A 16,966-nucleotide genomic window follows, 5' to 3' on the forward strand; every position below is an offset into this window, starting at 1 on the left:
TTGACCATTTAAGCTTTACGATTACTAAATTATAGTTAAACATCAATTCCCATATGACCTTTCCCTTTTCTCACCTAATTTAAACCTCGATCACTATTTTCCATTATTCGTAAAAAACCTAATACCACCTAAAAACTTAAACATATCGAAGTTTATTTATACAAAAAAAATAACTGATCCAAAAATTCTATTGTAAACTAAAATTACTATTCACCGATGAGTCAACGTCTGAACAACCTCGAAACATTTTAAAATGAAAACAGTAAAAAATGAGCGCTCGACTGAGATCGATGCACCAATCGAAAAAAATGTGATTAAGTACGTTGATCTAGGCTTCGAACGGGTTCGACCGTGCCAGACGTTGAAAGTGATCACCGGAAGAGGTCGACGACTTCGTCGAGGCAGCTGAGTGTCGTTTACATTTGCGAAAAAGCTGTCCGAAGCCAAAGAAATTCCAACCTTGAAAAAATTGTCTTACGTAATTCCTATACATAATGCATATGCACGATTTCCATTTCAGAGGCTGTCTACGCCTCTCACAGAGTTCATCGTACCGCGTTCATGAATGGGGGGCCGAAATTAATGAAGACAGAGATACGGTCGACAACGTAGCTACGTGTCGACAGCCGTGTACGGACTCATAAGAGCATGACGTCCATGGACAGACAAATGTGCTCTAAATTTTTTTTGTTCAAGAATTCTCTGCACGAATGAGAAACTGCAATGATGATTCGATCTGAACTCGGTAATACACGCTCTTGTTTTATAAAAATGAGTTATGTCTGTGATTATTATAAAACGATACATAGGTTACATTTTCAAACAATTTGTGTTTATACCTTAATTAAAGTCTACAAGATAAAATTTGTGTTCTTGATAAAAGATGATTGAACGCTGATATCCAAACAATAAAAATATTTGCATCATCTATGCTGCTTTTACTGTAGTATAGAAAAATTATCTTGTTAAGTTTTACGGTTTTCTTTATAAGAACACATTCTAATAGTCTCAGTAGATATTCTATTGGAATCTACCATCGAAATAAAAAGTCTGTAAAAAGCTACAGAATGCACCTACTATTCAAAAACACTGAACACATAAATAGTAAAATGCAAATTATTCAAGTATTTGAAAAATGAAGCAAACGTTTATTTAGATCCTATTTCTTTAACTCAATTTATAAAAATATGAAATTAAATAAAAATTTGCAGTTTAATAATGAATATGTAACTGACGAATATTTTGTTAAAGAAGTGCTACTACCAAGTTTATTCAACAAGAATTAAAAATGTTAGAGAAAAACTGACTATAGCGAAAGAAAATCAACAAACTATAAACGATAAACTCATCAACATTAAAAATTTCAACTTCAAAAATATTCTAACAGATTTCAAATCCTAAGCCTCTATCGCTACGCTACCACATCCACTATCAAAAGCCTCACGTGTCACCTGGCCGCAGCCATCGAACTTTTTCTGCTTGAAGAAAGTTGCCTCCGGGTTCAACAGTTATGAACTTCCGTGCTCTGCATTAGATTTTACGTAACGCTTCGACAACAAAGTCGACGTCAGCACGCGCAGCGTTCAACTGGTCGCTCCTCGAAGACATTAGCAATTTCAATGCACGACGAGAGAACGAAGAGAGTCTAGCCAGCTCGGGCCACGTTATTACAGTATCCGCGAGCAGCGTTACAAGCTTCCTTGGTCTCGGTTGTAACGAGCACAGAAGGGTGAGCGTAGAGGGACGCGGAGAGAGGACAACCCATGGCATATGTAATGCGTTACAAGCCGAGAGGAGGATGGGAGCCGCAACTGGCGGGAGCGAAAAAATTCTGGGAAAGCAGCGGCGTGTGAAGGTCAGGGCCAATAACAAAACAAGCGCTGGAATTTTCGAATTTTCACCTCGGCTCCCAGTTTGTCGAACCACCGCCGCGCTGAATAATGTAATCGACGAGAGAGGGAATGGGAAAGGGAAAGAGGGGCTGAGGCAAAGGACGGGGCGAAAAACGAAAGCGGAACGGAGTGAAAGTCAAAATCCGAAGGGTACCCAGAATAGAGGCGAAGAAGCGGGAGGGTCGGTGGAATAAAACGAAGGAGACAGAAATGAAAACGTGGGAGCAAAGAGCAAAGAGAGCGTGCAGAGATAAAGCTGAAGGGGAGAGGTGAAAATAGAACTAAAGCGAAATGAAAGTCAAAGTCAAAGGAGGAAAATAGAAGAGAATAGATAGAAGCGTGTGTGAGGGGGGGAATAATAAAGAAAGAAGAGGCTTCAAAGAGAAGACGCGAAAGAAAAGTTGAAGCAAACAGGAGAGGGGGGCAAAAATTCAGAAAAAAGGATGACAAGTGGGAAAGGAATACGTACAGAGAGGCTGAGGAAAAGGAGAAAAAGAGGAGCCCGTGTTGCGAGAAAGAGAAGCAAACGCGATTGTCCGAGGTGAACTGTGTGTGCAAGCGCGCGTGCATGCAGATGCAACTTGCTTGCAGGGACTCGCGTGTCTGTGCTCACGCAGTGGCGTAAGGCAGGGCTGTGCAACTGACCTCCCGAAGGCAACAGCCCCTCGTCTGCTTTCGTATAGAGCAAACAGCAACACCGAGAGCAGATTGCGTTATGAATTATGATAACAGGACGAGAGAAATACGATATTTCCTCGTTATATTCTCGTTGGTTTTGGATAATTTTGTATAGTCACGTTGCATTTGTTATAATTTGACAATGTTTAGAGTAGTTTTTAATAAAACCAAAGTGGAACACAGAGAGCATCAGTTGACTTCGAAAATGTGAATGTACATCAAAAACCACGATTCTCTAAAAAACGAAAGATTATAGTCATTCAATGTAAGAGCTTCTTGTACTAATAATTGAATCAGTGAGTTGAAGATCAGTACATGTCCAAAAACCACATACTGAAACATTTGATCCAAACGTGTAGTTCTATACATTTTACATGTTTGGGTCTCAAAAGCCAGAGTGTATTAAATTCACTTGTTTTTTGGCTTTGAGGTTTAGATGTAGTTTTACGATTATTTGAAAATGGCTAATTTTGAACTTGTACTGTTCTTCATCCCACCATTTCAATTACAAAAGCAGACAAAATTTCTAGTTATGTTATTGTCGCAACAAATGAAGAATATGGTTAAAAAATGTCGCATCAAATAAATATAACAAAAAGAAAAAGATCATTTTTCGAACGTCACTAAACTTATCCGCCAATACGTACGTCTGTTCTCAATACCTGATACCAAAGGATACCTTTCAAATTTCTAAATATACCTAATTCTCCAAGGATCCCATATCCCTCACGCTCACAAAATTACCCTCACCCTTAAAACCCTTAAATTCAAAGTTTGCGTGCTCCTGATCGCTTTCCGCTGGTGCTCCCCAAAAAATGTTGCAGGAAGTTGAGAGTAGAAGTTGCACAGCTGGCGTAAGAAACGATCTCGTATCTACAAAGTAGAACGCAGTCACGCGCTGGTTTTCTAATAACTCAGAGGGATTTCATTGATTTGTAATCGTCACGGTTCGCTGAGTTAACAACCGTGGAAACGTGAACGCGACTGGTTCGAGAACACAGGACACGTGCGTGCGAACAGGAGGCGAGCCCAGTCGGGAACCGATTTCGAAAGTTTTTGGAAAAATCTGGCCAACAGCGAAGGACGTCGACTCTCCCTCTCGTTCTGTTCTCCCCTTCTCTCTCAGACAGCGAATTCGAAGAAAAACGAGTGGGGCTTCGATGGAGTTCGACGAAGTTTCGCGCGGCACCCCGTGGCTCAAGTTTGATTGCTTCGAGGGCAAGTTTAGCCACGCCTCCGCGGCGAGTTAACGTCGATGCGCGAAGAATGTTGCGTTTCGACGATTAATGCACCGCGTGACTGACTTCTTGAACTCTAATTATTGGGTTTAACGACTACCCTCCACGGCGAGCGGCTAGCAGGCGGCAGATCTCCCATAGCCGAGGCCCGTTATCGCTTCATCTACGACGAATTAATCTCGAACGCGCTCCGCTCGTTGGTTTGTCACGCTCGTTTTCTAATTCGAGCTGCGCGCGACTCACTGCTGATGCGTTAAATGTTAAGACACACTGTTGTCGTTCATCCTCACCTCGAGCTAGCTGCGAATTTATCAGCAATTTTCCAACTCTTTCCCGCCGCTAATTCCGGCAATTAATTAGCGCGATGTTATCTCCTTCTCGCTCTTCGACTTATCTTACTAATTATACAAATGTCCATTTAAAATTCCAACGATATTATGGTCGTTGCGAATATTCCACGATATTTTTAAATGTAAATAACGTAGTCCCGGAAAGGAAGACAGATTACGCAGTTAGTCACCTTGAAAGGATTTGAGCTTCGAGATAGCGTTTCGAAGTTTGAGTTTTTGCAAACGCCGCCCCGAAAGTTTTCCGTATCTTTTGGGAACGCTGAGAAGGCCCAAGTGGGTCGAGAAATAGCTGCTAACTTTTTAATTAACTTACGTTTTTCGTAAAATAACTTATATGTGTCTATAATCATTTATTTTTGCGTTGGAAAGGAATTTTAATTAGACTGCAGATGTTTGGGTAAATTAGTGCAATTTTTGTAGAGAGAATAATTAACCCTTGTGCACTGATTGGGTCTGGGTTGAGTCTGCAATATTTTCCATCTTTAATGAGCATTCAGTTCATATTCAATTTTTTGAGTTCTAGTAACAACAAATATATCTAACTTCTATTAATTTTTTCAAAAAAGTGGAAATGAAATAGAAAAAGGAAGCTTAATATTATGAGGGACTACATAGTCATTTCTCGGCTATTACTTCCATATTTTTTTATGAAAATTAGTAAGAAAATTTGATCTCTGTGAAAAAGCACACGTAGTACATCTCAATTTTTGAAAAGTCATAATACTGTTAAATACATGCGTATCATTCCTCATAAAAAATATGGTACTGGAGGAAATGTAGCTCTCCTTGAAACATTTACCTTTTTCCATTAATACTTTCTTCTACTTAATTGCACTCATGAGGAGAGTTCCCGAAGTGTAACGTTCACTTTTTAATGAGTCTTTGTCAGTTTGTAGAACTAGTTAACCTACAATAAGCCAATATCCACTTTAGGGACATATGATCCCTTTATGCAATATTAACAACTAAAATTACTCTCTGAGTCCTAAACTCTTAGAAGATGTTAAGATTTAAATACCTGAATATTAAATACTTCAATACTTGAATATTTAAAACTACTATAAACCCTCGAAAATTGTACTCTTTGTAAACCGAATATTTCAAAATTTAAATATTTGAATTTTGTAAAATTCCATTACACATTTAAAACCTGTAAAAACTCCATGATTTCATCTTTAAATTTTGTGATTTCTTTGGAATTCACTTCCGTGAATCAACCTGGTCATTACACTTTCATTTCTTCATCAATTCTGTTGATCCCATCAAGAATCCGAAACTCCACCGTGGCAAGGAACATATAACTCGGAAACTCCTTCCATCTGAATTCTCGATGACTCTATTAGAAGCTCTCAAAGCAGTCCCATGAATTTTTGTCCACGGCGAGCGCTGTGGGACGTCGAGGCTCGCTCGAAAGAATGTAAATGCACCCTCGCAGAAGGCGAGAAGGGGCGAAAGAGGGGGGGAGGGAGCGGAAACAAGACGGTGCCTAATGAAAGATATTAAGCCTCGAGATACGAGTAAAACAAATTAATCTTCTACGCCACTGTCTGTGGCGAGAGAAGTTCAGCGACGGCGGCGCTCGCGCGCGCGTCCGTGTGCGTAGATTTCAAGGGAGGAGAAGCGTGACTCAGTGTGAACGCAGCTACAGGAAAAGGGGTGGTGGCGTGAAGGGAGAGAGAATAAGAGAGAACGGAGGGGAGAGAGAGAAGAGAGAGAGAGAGAAAGTACTTACGCCCGTACGAAAATATCGATTATACTTTTTTATGAGTTCACTCGCTTCGGCGGGTGTTAATTTCGCGAAACGGCTTTTCCTTCGCCACGCGTCGCTCGTAAAATCCCATTAACGCGTGCGAGAGCACTTATTCTCTATCCCTTCCCTTTGCTTTCACTCTGTCTCTCCCTCTCCACCCCTTCGGTCATCCCTCTTCACTACCACCATTCTCTCTTCCTCCGTGAATCGTTGGCGACGCGTCACGCGGAAATTTTGAGCCGCGACTTTCACCCCCTGTTTTCGAAGGATCACCGACGTATCCCCATTTCCTCCGAGGGCTGTTTCCTATGCTTGCGTTTTCATTTTTTCATGGCACAGTACACTGGGTTTAGAAACTGTACTTGGGAAATTAGCAAAGTAATAGAAGAATAGACATTTGATTGAATTTGGTTTTCGAAGAGATCAAGCACCGTATCGAGGAAGTTCCCGAAGTGTAACGTTCAGTCTTTGATTAATCTTACAAGAAACATCACTTTTATGCTGTCTTACGATACGGATGACATTTGGTATACGAGAGATGTAACGAAAGATATTAGACATATTTTTTTAGCTGCTGATATTTAATTTCAGAAGTGAAAACTAACCCCAAAGCTGGGACGTAAAATACATTTTCGTAAATACCTCAAATTTCGTTTATATTATCTTATTACTTATAAAAGCCGTGTATTTTGTATATGCACCATTTTTCTACCTGCGTTGGCTTTACAAGTATTTGCGAAAAGGCATTCGGTTTTTATAATAAATATAAAGCTTTTTCAATTTTTTCCTATATCTTTTCGGTGTTCCATATTAGATACTGCTTTTCCAAATCACCGATTTTCCCATTTTTTACATTTTGTACTATAATTTGAAATCATTTGAATTTTTTCACGTTTAATTTATATAAATATAATTCTGTATTAGTTTCTTTGGCTTTCTGCGCTTTTTTCATTAGAAAAAAATAATTTCTCTGTTTTTGACAGGTTTTTAAACCAGGTGTTCCGTATTCGCGTCCGCTTATCCTATATTTACCATTTTTTTCTACTTGGATTAGTTCTCGAGATATTTTCGAAAATGTATTTTCCATCCCAACTTTGAGAGTGATTTTCACCTCCCAAACATGAATATCAGCAGCTAAAAAAATGCATGTCTAATATTTTTTGATGCTCCACTAGTATACTAAGTTTCATCAAACTCCAAATATGACACTAAAGTGACTTTTCCTTGTTACTTTGTAGACTAGTAGTTCACAAGATATTAACAATAAAAGCTATATCGCGAGACTTCGTTTCTTGAAAGGTTTGAGGACATCGAAATTTTAGATTTTCAAATATTCAAATTCTCAAACAAGTTCTACAAATTCTTGACAAGTTCCCTAAACTGGTAAAAACTTATTAAAAAGTGAACGTTACTCTCGAGAAGTTCTCCTTATAGGGTCTTTAAAATGCATCCCCGAGAAAACTGTCGCAAGTCAATAACAAAATTTTTGAGAAAAATGAAAAGAAAATTTTTATAAATAAAATATTATACAATACACATTAACTAAAATTTACTTTAAACTCCAGTCATTTCACCACCAATCACCAATAATCAAGTGACGAATATTCTAATTCTTTAAAAAATTATTAGGTTTGGAAGTAGGTCTACACTACATGTTACAAAAGATATACATATGTATAACATCTCTCTTTTCTGTTTTCTAAAAACTTATATAATTTTGTTATATGACATATAGTATCGTATAATGTATTATCCTTATGTACAACTTCAGTTAATTTGATCCGAAACTTAAATTTGATCATAAATGATTACAACCCAATTTACACAAAATTTAGTAACTCTTAATAATAATATGTAGGGCACATATATTTACATAAAAATATAATTTATTACACTATGTATTTCATACAATAGAAATGTATTCTATAATATTTAAATAGAATAGTTTGTACTTATTTAATGAATGCAAAGAGAGTTAAAAGATCCCTTTTAAGATAGTTCTTACCGAAATTGAATATTTTAGGAATGTTTTGCAATTTTAGTCACATGTTAATATAAGTCTCTTCTACGTTTGGTTAACATTTTATAAAATTTCACTATCCCAAATTCGAGTTATTTGCCTGCAAAGTTTCAACTTTCAGCATGTAATCCTTATGCCACAATTTTGTTGAAATGACATTTTCAGCTCTATCTCTGACAATTTTCTTAGGAGTTTGTTGAAAAACTAATAAATGATGCAAAACATCTATAAGAGTATAATAGTAAAAAAAAAAAAAAAAAGAAACAATAGTTTGCCATTTAATTACTGAATTACAACAATGAAAAGTTCATAATTTAGCAAATTTCTTCGAATTTTCCGAAGCATATACCAGTCACCATATCGTTACTTTTTCCCCTCTGTGTTAATGTTTCTTTATACGTATAGAGGGTAATTATGTGTGCACATGTAAACGGCAGGCAAAAAGCGTACTGATGTATAGGAAAGTTTTGTCAAACCGTGAGAAGCAAAATACTCTTGAATAATAAAGTCATACGCAATTAACTTTCTAATACAATTTTATAGAAACAATTACTTTAATGAAATAAAAATTGAAAACTGCTTTCAACAGTTTTCTCGAAGGGGCTGTGAAGTGGTCAGCGGCCACCCTTCCGATCGCCTGTCATAAGGCTCGAATAGACCAAATAACCATAGATTTTCCTGCCTCCTGCGCGCTGAATTCCCAGCGCAAAGCCTGACGTTATTATTTATACAGTTACGAAACGGAGCGTCGTAGTTTTTTTTCGAACGCAGGATGTCCGGGTTTAACGACCCTGGCACCTGGCAACCCTTCTGCCGCGGCATATAATTACCCGTGAGGCACACACGGCGTTGTAACGCGCATCTCCTACCGGATCGGTGCAGCGGCGAGAGAACCTGAGAACGCGCGTGGATATCATCGTCACGGTCGCAGAACGCGAGGAATCCCACTGTCGTTTTCTTCGCGTTTCCACACACGCCTCGATCGATTGGCTGACCCCGATTGCCGGTTCACATAGTGACCACGGATCGAAAAATAGCGTAACTGACGGACAATTCTTCGGACAGGCTAGTCACCCAAAGTCCCAGACAGCTGGTCTATAGCGACTGATCGTTTCCTAGGTTTACGATAGGGAGAACCGTGTGGCAATCGCGTAGTGTGGCGAAATTTTTTTTACTGTTGATTGGTTTTAATTTCTCATTGACCTCGGTTGGGTCATTTGGAGAATGTGATATAGGCATGTGTGTCAGTAGGACGTGTGAAAAGGTATCGTATAGAATTGATTGTACCTATAAGTACAATCATGATTGCAGGTATAGGTAGTACCTTTGACCAATTACATTATGATAAACATGTATGTAGGTATATGGTGGTTTCGAAATTTAGATAATGTGAATTTTGTAGGTTTTGGAACCTGATCTTGGGTTGTAGATATAGTTTAAGTTTAATGAAACATGAGTTTGTATAATGCACAAATTTGCAGGTATGTGCGTAAGTATGTGAATGAGAAGTTACCTGCGTTTTTTTTTAAATTATGTAAACGTTTTCCTAAAATCATGACATATAGCATACAAAAATGACAAATTAAGAACAAAACATAAGTATTAAAAATCTGTTGCATTCCTACATAAATTCCGTTTTAAAAGATAACATGAAGAAGGATTCCTTCTGACCTTAAGGACATGAAAAAATTATGAGATACAAAATTCTTGACATATTTTTATGAAAATAAAAAAGTAATACCTCAAGTGCCCTTTCGGCACGTCATAAATTATTTTGACAGAAACTAGCTTATGCATTCTCAGCCTGGAAGACTTCAAGAAACTTTTTTCACTAGTCGGGAATAAGCAGATAATTTTGAAAATAATATTCTATTTTAATATCAATGTGTTTTGGTTCGAGTTTTCAAGAAAATTTTGATAATTGATATAGAGAAATTTCAATTAATACCATTCATAGATTCCGAGATTTACTTCGACACTTAATACAATTATATTCCCTAGTTTCATTCTATAAAATTATGATATATCTCTGTTTCTCTAACCTTTTAAACTTTCTTTTGTTCCCCACTTATCTTATCTGCTAGGTTGCCCCATAAGTAACATTGCCGAAGATTAGTTTATTTCCAAGAAAATTAAAATTTGCAAGTCATACCCAACTACCCATTTGCAAACTGTTACTTTCTACGCCACGACAATGTTTTATCTTCCTACTGATTTTTTCAGCTCATTTCGCAAGAAGTTTTCTACTCTCTGAAATCGAACTATGTATAAAATGAGAAACGACATCACTCGTGACACGACCTAATATTTTCCTTTAACTCTGTTGTATACGGTAAAAGAACTAAACAAAAGTCGAAGAAGAAAGTCGTACAAGGGATATGTTGATACGCAAATGAAAAATGAATTTAGCCTAGAAACTACTCAGTATCTGGCGCAGAATGTACATAGAATCTGATCTATAGTTGAAAACTGCTTTTGAAAAAATAGGTCGCAATGCGGTTAGTCGACACGATTCGCCCTTGAGCGTGTATCATTACTCAATTACAACATGAAAGTTTCACGAGAAGAAGAAATAAACCGAACTTCTGTCGCGTTTCCTGCGAACATCGCGATCCACCCTTTTCCGCTGTCGCCTGGGTCCTGTAATTGCCAGGGACGCCCACTTTTCCAAATGATCCGAACTTTCCGAACGAACGCAAAGAGTTGGCTCGTTATCGCGTTTACTCCAAGGAAGGTGATACTAAGAAGACCTTAGTCAGTCGGAAAAACGTCGACTAGTAGATGGATCGATAAATCGTGACTATTAAAGTTTTCAACAAGTCTACGTGAAATGGAAACGTGTAATTCTGGCCAGGCAACGTAAATATGTATAATACACGTGCGTAGATTACTAGTAGAGCAGAAGATACAGTGAAAGTTACTACTTGAGGAAGTAAAATTAATTGATTTTAATCGTTTTTCTCTTGTATTTAATTCGCGATACATCCACTTATAGCAGTGTAGTCAGAATTGCACGAAGTGATCGTGTGATTCATAGTGTTAACTGTAGATTACTAAGCTCTTGGGAAACACGTTTTTTTACACTGTTTTAATGCTAGAACTATGGAGTCAAAGTAGTTTGTCCAATTATTTTTTAAGTACTTTTTAAAATTAGTATTATATTCTTTCCCTAGTAATGTTAAATAAAATTAAGAAATGTATAAATGAATATTATTTCTATTTTTTTTTAATAAATATAGTGTTAAAGAAGTTTAATGTAGCATTAACCGCTGATAATGCTTTTGAACGACAAAAAAATAAGTAACAGACAATAAAACTGTGTTACAATGGAACAATTGAAGTATAAATTAAGGAAGGTTGCGATGAAATGTTGGTGATGAAATTGTCTAGAATCGTTAACAGTTAAATAATCGTTGTCTGTTGACTTTGGGATAAGTTGTTAGGATAAGACTTTAGGATAAATACTTGCACTGCAGTTAATTCGGCTAGAAAAATTGAAGAATCACCGGGGAGTGTAATCTAATCTTCTATGTTAAATCTAACAATAAGCCGATAACGCAACCTCTTCCTTCAAAAACTAGTTTATTAGTTATTTATTAATTTATTAGTTTACTAATTTTTTCAACTAAAATTCTATGCATATAGAATTATCAAATTACATTACTTAAGAATTTGAAAGAGGGAAAAGAAAAATATAAATTTTGCCTGTAGGATTAAGCAGAGTTTCTTTTCTAGTTAAGTTAAGTTAATATTTTCCAATGATTAAGATTAATTGAAGAAATGTTTTCAAAATTTTCATTAGCGTTCCTAGTAAGAATAATAAAAATATTTCAAAATTTGGTGATTTGACTGTCAGTAAATTGTAGAAAAATAATTAATTGTATTCATTTACTTGGAACTATAGGAGTGCGATAAAATGCTCCATTTGAAAAAATTGACAGGTTAAAAAATTTTTAAATTCCCTTTTGCTGTAAGCATACTCTCGTGTACAGCCTTCACTCGCTATAGTCTCTGTTGTCTTCAGTAACGGGTTTATTGAAGATAATAGTGACAACAATTCCTATCTGTTTTACCAAAGATGAGATTGAATGGAAATGAGAACAGTTCCAGGAACGACAATACAATAGATATGGCAAAGATAGACGTGGTTCTTATAACGAATAAATACTGTGCATTATGTATCTATCTATCTTTGCGAAGCTTCGTAACTGAATATTATAATTCGTCATTGCAAAGATATTTATGCACAACAGGAAAGCTTGTTAATGCTAAATCTGCTATCTTATGGTAACACAATTACTCCATTGGTAACGCAGGAGTTATCCAATTAACAGGTTCAAATTATCTTAATTCTATTGTTGTGCATTTACGTCACAACAGCAATCAATAGTCTGCCTTCTGTTACGATAAGCTAACACAAATGTTTACCAACTCGCGTTTATTATAAATGGTAGGATGTAAGGCGACTTCCACGAATAAGAAATTTCCTTTCTTATCGTGCTTTTTCGACGGAGAACAGATGGCTGGGCGCGCGGATAGTATCGAACCGAAAGAAAAGGAATACAAGAAATTCGTCAAGAGGCGCAGTATTTCTATTTTCCTGCGGCCTGACGTCAACTAATGCGTGTTTTTGCCACTTCTGAAACTGAAAACCAGGATCTTTCCAAGATTTCTTGCCCAGCGCCATTTTTCTGGAAACTTTGGCACAACGGTAGAACATTTAAAGTAGGTTTTTTGGTCCAGACGCTCATTTTTTAAAACTTCCTTAAGAAACTTGTTAAGAAATCGCATGTATTTACTAATATGTAAAATATACGAATTACTTTTTTCATGTGAAATTAATAAAAATTATACAAGCTACTTATCCTTTTACAACGTCCCTGTTAACGTCACTGGTGAACATGGTTCCAATCGTTCTACTAAATTGAAAGAAACGAGTAAATAAGTATTTTCATTACTATGGATGCAGTTATCGTGCGAACCAGAATAAAGTAAAAATCTTGAAAATTAAAAGAATGACGCACTTTAAAGCTTGAGTTTCAAATTTTTTAGACAATTTTTTGAAACAAAAAATTAGAAACACTTATGATTTTTTACAAATTTTGGTTCACACCATAGCTGCGTCCATATTAATCTTTATTACCTGATTTCTTTCAAATTTGTAGAACGGCTGGAATCATGTCCACCAGTGACGTTGACAAGGACACGTAACTCTTACAATTTCAATTATTTCCGCTTAAAAAAAAATAATTTATATACACTAAATATTAGTAAATACGGTCGCAAAAGCTTAGTATGAAATTATTTTCCGATTTCTTGAAAACAATGCTCAAAGAAGCTTTAAAATACGACCAAATCGTCTAGACCAAAATATCCCCTTAGCACGCGTGTGCTTCATCTCTGCCGTCGTCACAATATAAAGGCAGTCTATAAATGGATCGCCATCTACGGATCAATTCCTTTTATTCCGATTGAATTCGCTTTGACGAAAAAGACCATGCGTGCCGCCTCGAGCGAATCCCAAAAACGATGCATCAACTAGCAATCGATATTTAAAATCTCGTCAGTGGCCATCACGAAAACGGAAAACAAAAACCGAGCGCAATGGCGTCATAAAGCAAGCTACACTGCAGCACAACCACTGACGCTGCATTTTGATCGTACCGACTATATCCCGTCCCGCCTAGCATGTTTCAATCCGATCGAGTATCGATAGACAAATGTGCCTTAAGCTTCCTACAAAACATATTAAAAATGTTGGCCGTTTCTGAACCGATGCTGAAAATACGACGAATTCGATGCAGGACGCGTCATTCACCGAGTTAATTGTTACACGCTGCTTTATCGCGCCATTGTAACGTTATTCTTCAGCTGCTGGCGTATAGGAGAGGGGTGGCGCTCCCCTAATTCAAAACACTCCGCAGCCCTAAACAGCCCTGACGAGTTTCGTTCGAATGGAAGGACCAAAAAACAATTTCGATTTTCCCCCTTTTCGTGAGGCGATCGCATCTACGATCATCGAGCACACCTGGATACAGGTGGCAGAGAATCAGGAAACAGCTGTCAGCTTTGAGTTGTCAGTAGTAGGGTGGAAGGCATTTTGTTGTTTTCGATGCGTGGCAAATGCATTTCAATCGTCCTATATTTTCAGAGTGTATTAAATAAGAGTTTTTCAAACATTAGTATTGCTGTCTCTTTAGTCTTCAAGTACTGTTCAATTTGGTCCAAAACATAATCATAGATAATTTTCAATGATTTTTTTAATAAGAATTCAATTCATGGATACCAAATTGTGCGATCTCAAATAATAATTGTGTGAGTTATTTTAACTTTATAAATGCAGTATTTCTGATAAATAACTTAATACACAATAAAAATGTATTTTATCCGAATAATGGAAAATGCTTTCACTTTTTCACCTATAAATCATAGGTAAATTCCTGTAAACACGAGATAATTCATGTCTGATCAGCAATGCCTTAACCAATGAAAATTTAGCCCAAGTCAATCTAAACTAGAAAAAATCACCAATTCTAATTCTACATATAATAGTAGATACCCATAATTCAACTTGTTTTAATCTTTTAACCAATTAAAGTTCACTGTCTTATGCCGATGACATTCTACTTTCTCGTGAACTGGTGAACAAGTTTACAAGTACTAAACTCATTGAAATGCTTGCTAGCCTGCTACCGAACTTGTTCAAACGCCTAAGTATGCACTTATAAACTTGTTCACAAGTACCACAAAAAAGTTAAAACGCAACTGTAACCAAAACAGGCTACTGTGCGTTAATGGGTTCATAAAACCTTTGTAACAAATTAGATCGTCTTGTTTAAAACACATATCTGAGTAAAAACCTCTACTTTCTTCTAATAAAGACAAGAAACGAAAACAATACGGAAATATCGTGAATATACACTTTACATAATTAAAAACAGTAAATAAAAGCAATGATAAAGATGTATATTCTTATATAAATGAATAAATGAATTTGAGGTACAATTTGAAGAAAAGTTTTGATACTTCGATATTTGAGAAAAATTCATGATGTCGAAAAGTTTATTTGCTATACAGAAATGTGAAATTTAGCCAAAAGAATACAGGTCTGATTAGCTCTGGTATTGGTTTCAGTATTAATGAATTTTTGAATACTGTAAAAATTGCTAATTTCGTTAATTTCTATTTGAACAAATAAAATTTAATACCAAAAACGTAATTTTATAAAATTCCAAATACTTTTATCTCTCTATTAGCTTGGATAGAGAAAGTCTACTTATCTACTGTATCTCGTTACATAGTATGTACAGGTACATAGACGCAGCCTCATGCCGTTTCATCTTACAGCCACAGGTATTCAACCCTTTAATAACAACGAATTTTTTACCTACAGAAGCACTATACAAATGAAAGTGAAAATTATATTATAAAAAAAATTATATTTTTCTAAGTTAAACAATTCATACGTATTTAACAATTACTGAAAAATTGCTCAATTAAAAAAATTCTTTTAAATAAAGATTTTTGCGAAGATTATTTAGATATACGAGGATGAATAAAAAACTAAATGCAAATTTTAAATTAATACTATAACTAAAACAAAGAGAAGGTACTGAAATATAACATTATGTACATTGCCTATTGAATACTTTGACCATTCACAGTGCAGCGCTATGTGGAAAAGTAACATATTCAGTTGCTCACAGTTACTTCTAATAAAGGCTTTAACCTTTAACTGTTTTTGAGGGGTCCTACAAAATCCTAGGCATTATATATATGTGTTAGTAATTTCCTGATCCACTGCAGATAGCTCTTTTAGAGTCCCAGTATTCTTCAGTTAAGCCACATTGTTTCGTGTCACTTTGCAACCAGTGTTATTAATTGTTATTCGTGAAGTGTATTGATAGCTAATAAAGTTTTGAAAAATATTTTTTTGTAAATTGTAGTTCTTATTTTGTTACTGGGGTAACACTGGATTCCACTAGAGTGTCATCGTTCTTTCACTAGAGCAGTTAAGAGTTAACTGTATTTTACCTTTACTTTTTGATTTTACCGCATATAAAATAAATCTATAAAAAATATTTCGAAAAATCCTCGTAGACTGCTATATGCTTTTGATAGGAAAAATAAGATACTGGAAGGAAAGGGGTCAAGATAATTTATAAAGATCGTCTCTGAGAAGTTTAACCCTTTCAGATCTAGTGCACATTACTTCTTAAATATCTGACTTAAGGTAGTTGCTTGCACACAATCCTATTAGAAAGTTGATTGCACATGGCTTTTTACTGTTTAAGACTATTTTATATCTAAGGGTATGACAAAACTTTTCGATACGCCTACACGCCTTTTACTTTCTGTTTAAACATTACATACGTAATTAGTCTCTATAGATACAAAGAAACATTAACGTGGGCAAGAAAATATGGCGATATGATAACTGGTATATGCTTCAGAAATTCCAAACAATTTCGCTAAATTATGAACTTTCATTGCTGTAATTCAATAACTAAATGCTAAACTGTTGTGTTTCTTTTTTTTATTACACTCTTATGGATGTTCTGAATCATTTAATAGTTTTTTTAACAAATTCCTAAGAAAATTGTCGGAGACAGAGCCAAACATGTCATTCCAACGAAATCTTGGCATAGAGATTACGTGTTAAAAATTGAAACTTTGAAGGCAAATAACTCGAATTTAAAATTTCAATCAAACATAGATGACACTTATATTAACCTTCAACTGGTGACATGACGTCAAACTGACTTCACATAAGCATGCTTACAATATTATAATTCCAGATTAATATATCTTGCATTTGATATCAAATTGACGCGTGGTCACTAGCAATACTACAAAGTAACGTCACCAGTTCATATTTAACATGTGATTAAAATTGCAAGACACTCCAAAAAAACAACTCAGAACACTCCTTCATCAACACAACCTAACAATATTAAAACTATAACTGCAACCATGTATCCGCTTTTCCTTCATTGCTTTACTTTTGAAAAGTCAGATCTGAAAGGGTTACATCTAAG

The 16,966-nt window shown here is 35.9% G+C and overlaps 1 protein-coding gene across 5 annotated transcripts in view; it reads right to left on the reverse strand.

Annotated features, from left to right (window-relative positions):
- LOC143177446 (uncharacterized) overlaps nt 1–16,966 on the reverse strand; it is a 167,574-nt gene that overhangs the window by 35,793 nt on the left and 114,815 nt on the right. The window lies entirely within an intron of this gene.

This window comes from Calliopsis andreniformis, chromosome 3 (genome assembly GCF_051401765.1).
Source record: "Calliopsis andreniformis isolate RMS-2024a chromosome 3, iyCalAndr_principal, whole genome shotgun sequence".
NCBI classification, from domain to species: domain Eukaryota; kingdom Metazoa; phylum Arthropoda; class Insecta; order Hymenoptera; family Andrenidae; genus Calliopsis; species Calliopsis andreniformis.